Below are 6000 nucleotides of genomic sequence, written 5' to 3'. Positions count from 1 at the left end.
CAAAAGTCATAAGGAAGGGGGCCGTGCATACGCAAAGACGGGAAGGAGCCTCAGCATTCCCCCTGCAAGTTCTCGAGCATCTACCCCCAAAATAAGTGTCTGCCTAGTTTCTGCTTTGTGCTCTCACCTACACCTCTGACTTTACGGGGGGGTGTCCCCCACTACCTGTCTCTAAAAAAAGAGTTAACTTACAGCTCCAGTTAATAATTCTTGGGAATGACAATGTTCCAACCTACAAACTCTTTTGGAAATCCTTTAGCCTGCCTGTATGGGTTTTCCGGGTACATGTGATTGGTCAGAGCCTCCCAATTGTGAGAGGCAGATGTTCTAAACTGTCTAAACACAGATTCCTTTCAGTAGTTAAATGATTGATTAGAAATTGTATTGGTGAAGGGTTTTTCACTTGTTGGGCCAATTTTTGCTGTTAAGTCTCCATACCCCTTACCTACTGTGTCCTTGGCAGTGTATTGATTGATATAATGGGTATATAGAAATGTAAGTAGTAGCCTCAATGTTTGTAACCTTGGACCCTTGAGTTAATTCTTTTCTTGACTGAGCCCACCTCACCTTTGCTTATAGGAATGCAGCTTTGTCCAGTGCTTTTTTGGAGTCTGGCGCCTGACTTTAGAATAATCAACTTTAGAGAAAAATAAGTTTCTTAAAATGTTAACAGGCCTCCTGGACAGAGATGATGTAAATCACCTGAACTTTTGCATAAGATAAGTTTGCAGGAAGAAAGCCTGGCTTACTGCAGGACGCTACCCCTTCCCCCATTATCCTCTAGGCATACCTTAAGGTATAAAAGCTACTTTGGAAAATAAAGCTCCTGCCAGACTGGGCTTACCTGGAGCTGTCCTCCAGAGCAGAAATGTGTGGATGTGGTTTGGGGCCCTACCTTGTGCAAACGTTTGGGCTCCATATCACAGCACCAGCGCAGGGGAACCAGCCCCTGAGCAGAGAGCTCCAGGCAATGCTTTGTGCCCAGGCCTGGAAGCCCAGTTTCCAGACGTGGGAGAGAAGAGGCAGGCTGGCTGCGGGAGCTTGCAAGCTGTATTGGGATGGACCGAGTGAGCTTCCACAGCGGCGGAGCTCCAGCTCTGTGCCCAGGCGCGATAGCGCAGAGCCCCGGCCAAGAGGCTGCTCTGCCTGGGCGAGCCTCGCCAAGCCCTTCCCAGCTTCTAGCGTTCTCGCCCGGGAAGAACAGGTTGCGGGAGTAGGGTAGACGTAACTGGCGCCCGACTGGCCTCAGCTCCGCTCTTCCCTTCCCTTTGCACCTATGATCCAGGCCTCCTTATAGAGGGCTTAGGTCCCGAAAGAGAGCTCTGTCAGAGGGAAGGGAAGCGCCCCAGGCTGCATTCCCAAGCTGTTGCTTGGCCGCCCAGACTCAGCACTGCACGGAGGGAATCAGGCTCTCTGTGCCCCTATGTTGGGCACGCAGATTCACACACAGGGTGTCTCCGTAGGAATCAAGAACGTTCCTGTCAGAGTGAGGTTCACTAGAGTTATACTAGGGAGCAAAGACTTGTCCATGTGGTCTTGTCTTCCCTTGTGCGTTGGGGTCTCTGGGCTCAGCCCCAGCTCCGTGGAAACAACCCCTGAGAAAATATCTTCAAGATACGCTTTTCCCAGAGGCTGGGAACCAGGGTTCGTAGGAGGAGAGAAAAGCAAGCCTCCGTCGGGCACGAAAATGCAGCCAACCTGCCAGTGTTTGGAAGCCTCTATTTGGAAGGAATGGGTTAGCTTCTCCTATAGGAGACCTCCAGGTCTGCTCAGAAGTCGGTAATTCCAGAGGCAGGGTGCTGGTTCCTGACTGCCCTTTGCCAGCCTTGCAAAGACATTCCTAGATTCTAGAGTTATTTTCCATGAAGCAGTAGGCTTCGGGAATATGTCAGACGGGACTGGCGCCTTATTGGCTACAGCTCAGCTATTGCCTTTCCATTCAAACTAGGACAAGGGCCTACTTTATGAAGGGTAAGGGTCTTCTTCTTTGCAAACTGCCAAGGGCTACAGCAAGGGAAGCCTAAGCGGATGGATTCTCAAGCAGGTGCTTTGCCACAAAACATCAGCACCCCACAGAGAGAATCAGGCTCCCTGTGCCCCAATGTTGGGAGTGTAGCTTCACACACAGAGTTGTCTCTATAGGAGCCAAGAATGTTCCTGAGAGATTAGGTTCACTAAACCTCTCCTACAGAGCATAGACCTATCCATTTGGTTTTGCCTTCCCCTGTGAGTTGGGTCCCCGACGTCCGCCACACCTCTGGGGAAACTGTCCTTGAGAAAAGATCTCCAGGAACAACTTCGCTGAGACTGGGAAATGCTGTTCACAGGAAGTAAGGAAAGCGAACCTCCTGCAGAGAAAAAGAGGCCTTACTGTCCCTGGAGGAGCAGGCTGCCAGAGTATGTGAAACCTGACTGCTGCCTTACTGGCCTCAGTTCCACCATTGCCTGTTCATCCTAGCTAGAACCCAGGCCTACTTGGAGAAGCGTTTGGGTGCGGATTTCTACAAAGTGCCAAGGGCTACAGCAGTGAGAATTCTCTCAGCGGTAAGGGAGAGCATTGTGTGGATTCTCAGGCTGTTTTCTGAACGACAGCATCAAAATGAACAGGAGAATCAGGCTCTCTGTGCCCCTATGTTAGGTACGCAGCTTCACACACAGAGGTGTCTCTATAGGAGCCAAAAATGTTCCTGAGAGATGAGGTTCACTAGAGGCCTGCTACAGAGCATAGACCTGTCCATATGGTTTTGCCTTGCCCTGTGAGTTGGGTCCCCAAGGTCCGTCCCAGCTCAGGGGAGGGAGCCCCTGAGAAAAGATCTCCAGGGACCGCTTTTCACCCAGGCTGGCAAACGCAGTTCACAGGAGGTAATGCAAGAGAGCCTCCTGCAGGGAAAAAGAGGCCTTACTGTCCCTGGACGATCAGGCTGCAAGAGTGTGTGAGACCTGACTGGTGCCTTACTGGCCTCAGCTCCGCCATTGCATATTCCTCCGAACTAGGACCCAGGCCTACTAGGAGAAGGGTTTGTGTGCGGATTTCTAAATACTGCCAAGGGCTATAGCAATGAGAACTGTGTCACAGGTAAGGAAGAGCATTGTATGGATTTTCAAGCTGTTGTTTGAACGACAGCTTCAAAGCTGCACAGAGAGAATCAGGCTCTCTGTGTCTCCATGTTTGGTACGCAGCTTCACAGACAGGGGTGTCTCCATAGGAAACAAGAACATTCCTGACAGAGTGAGGTTCACTAGAGCTCTCCTAGAGAGCAAAGACTTGTCCATGTGGTTTTTCTTCCCCTGTGCGTTTGGGTCTCCAGGTTCGGCCCCAGCTCCGTGGAAACCCCTGAGAAAAGATAGTCAAGATCCACTTTTCCCAGAGGCTGGAATGCGGGGTTCATAGGAGGCGGGAAAAGCAGGCCTCCTTCGGGCAACAAGAGGCAGCCAAGCGGCTTGTGTTTGGAAGCCTCTATTTGCAAGGAATGTGTTAGTTTCTCCTGACCGAGACCTCCAGATCTGCTGAGAAGATAGAAATTCCAGAGGCAGGGTCGAGGTTCCTGACTGCCCTTTGCCAGCCTTGCAAAGACATTCCTAGATACTACCGTTATCTTCCTGAAGAAGCAGGCTTCGGGAATATGTCAGACTTGACTGGAGCCTTATTGGCCTCAGCTCAGCTATTGCCTTTCCATTCAAACTAGGACAAGGGCCTACTTTATGAAGGGTAAGGGTCTTCTTCTTTCCAAACTGCCAAGGGCTACAGCAATAAGATCTCCGTCAATGTGAGGGAAGCGTAAACAGATGGATTCTCAAGCAGGCGCTTTGCCACAAAGCATCAGCAGCTCACGGAGAGAATAGGCTCCTTTTGCCCCTATGTTGGGTGTGTAGCTTCACACACAGAGTTGTCTCTACAGGAGCCCAGAATGTACCTGAGAGATGAGGTTCACTAGAGCTTTCCTACAGAGCATACACCTGTCCATGTGGTTTTGCCTTCCCCTGTGAGTTGGGTTCCCAAGGTCCGCCCCAGCTCCGGGGAAACAGCCCCTGAGAAAAGATCTCCAGGAACCGCTTTTCACCCAGGCTGCGAAATGCTATTCACAGGAAGTAAGGCAAGTAAGCCTCCTACAGAGAAAAAGAGGCCTTACTGTCCCTGGAGGAGCAGGCTGCCAGAGTGCGTGAAAACTGACTGGTGCCATACTGGCCTCAGCTCCGCCATTGCATGTTCCTCCGAACTAGGACTCAGGCCTACTTGGAGAAGGGTTTGGGTGCAGATTTCTACAAACTGCCAAGGGCTACAGCAATGAGAACTCTCTCAGAGGTAAGGGCAAGAATTGTATGGATTCTCAAGCTGTTTTCTGAACGACAGCATTAAACCTGCAGAGAGAATCAGACTCTCTGCCCCCATGTTCGGTACGCAGTTTCACACACAGAGGTGTCCCCATAGGAGCCAAGAACGTTCGTCAAAGACTGAGGTTCACTAGAGCTCTCTTAGAGAGCAAAGATTTGTCCATGCGGTTTTCCCTTCCCCTGTGCGTGTGGGTCTCTGGGCTCGGCCCCTGCTCCGTGGAAACAGCCTCTGAGAAAACATCTCCAAGGACCTCTTATCCCCCAGGCTGGGAAGTGGAGTTTGCAGGAGGCGGGATAAGCAAGCCTCCTTCGGGCAAGAAGAGGCTGCCAACCGGCCTGTGTTTGGAAGCCTCTATTTGCAAGGAATGGGTTAGTTTCTCCTGACCGAGACCTCCAGATCTGCTGAGAAGATAGAAATTCCAGAGGCAGGGTCGAGGTTCCTGACTGCCCTTTGCCAGCCTTGCAAAGACATTCCCAGATTCTAGCATTATTTTCCATGAAGGAGCAGGCTTCGGGAATATGTAAGACTTGACGGGGGCCTTACTGGCCTCAGCTCAGCTATTGCCTTTCCATTCAAACTAGGACAAGGGCCTACTTGGTGAAGGGTAAGGGTCTGCTTCTTTCCAAACTGCCAAGGACTACAGCAATGAGACCTCTGTCAAGGTGAGGGAAGCCTATGCGGATGGATTCTTAGCAGGTGCTTTGCCACAAAGCATCAGCACCCCACGGAGAGAATCAGACTCCCTTTGCCACTATGTTGGGTGTGTAGCTACACGCACAGAGGAGTCTCTGTAGAAGCCAAGAATGTTCCTGAGAGATGACGTTCACTAGATCTCTCCTACAGAGCATAGACCTGTCCATGTGGTTTTGTCTTCCCCTGTGAGTTGGGCCCCCGAGGTCCGACCCAGCTCCGGGTTAACAGCCCCTGAGAAAAGATCTCCAGGAACAGCTTTGCGCCCAGGCTGGGAAATGCAGTTCACAGGAGGCAAGGCAAGGCAAACGAGCCTCCTGCAGTGAAAAAGAGGCCTTACTGCTCCTGGAGGAGCAGGCTGCAAGAATGTGTGAGACCTCATTTGTGCCTTACTGGCCTCAGCTCCGCCATTGCCTGTTGTTCCGAGCTAGGACCCAGGCCTACTTGGAGAAGGGTTTGGGTGCGGATTTCTACAAACTGTCAAGGACTACAGCAATGAGAATTCTCTCAGCAGTAAGGGAGAGCATTGTATGGATTCTCAAGCTGTTTTCTGAATGACAGCATCAAAACTACACAGAGAGAATCAGGCTCTCTGTGCCCCTATGTTGGGTATGCAGCTTCACACCCAGAAATGTCTCTATAGGAGCAAAGAATGTTCCTCAGAGATGAGGTTCAGTAGAGCTCTCCTACAGAGCATAGGCCTGTCCATGTGGTTCTGCCTTCCCCTATGAGTGGGGTCCCCAAAGTCCACCCGGCTCCGGGGAAACAGCCAAAGTAAAGATCTCCAGGAACCGCTTTTCGCCCAGGCTGGGAAACACTGTTCACAGGAAGTAAGAGCGAGCCTCCTGCAGAGTAAAAGAGGCCTTACTGTCTCTGGAGGAGCAAGCTGCCAGAGTGTGTGAGACCTGACTGGTGCCTTACTGGCCTCAGCTCCGCCATTGCATGTTCATCCGAACTAGGACCCAGGCCTACTTGGA

This window comes from Bubalus kerabau, chromosome 1, assembly GCF_029407905.1.
Source record: "Bubalus kerabau isolate K-KA32 ecotype Philippines breed swamp buffalo chromosome 1, PCC_UOA_SB_1v2, whole genome shotgun sequence".
NCBI lineage: Eukaryota > Metazoa > Chordata > Mammalia > Artiodactyla > Bovidae > Bubalus > Bubalus kerabau.
The sequence above is the reverse complement of the archived record's forward strand: the minus strand, read 5'-3'. Positions refer to the sequence as shown.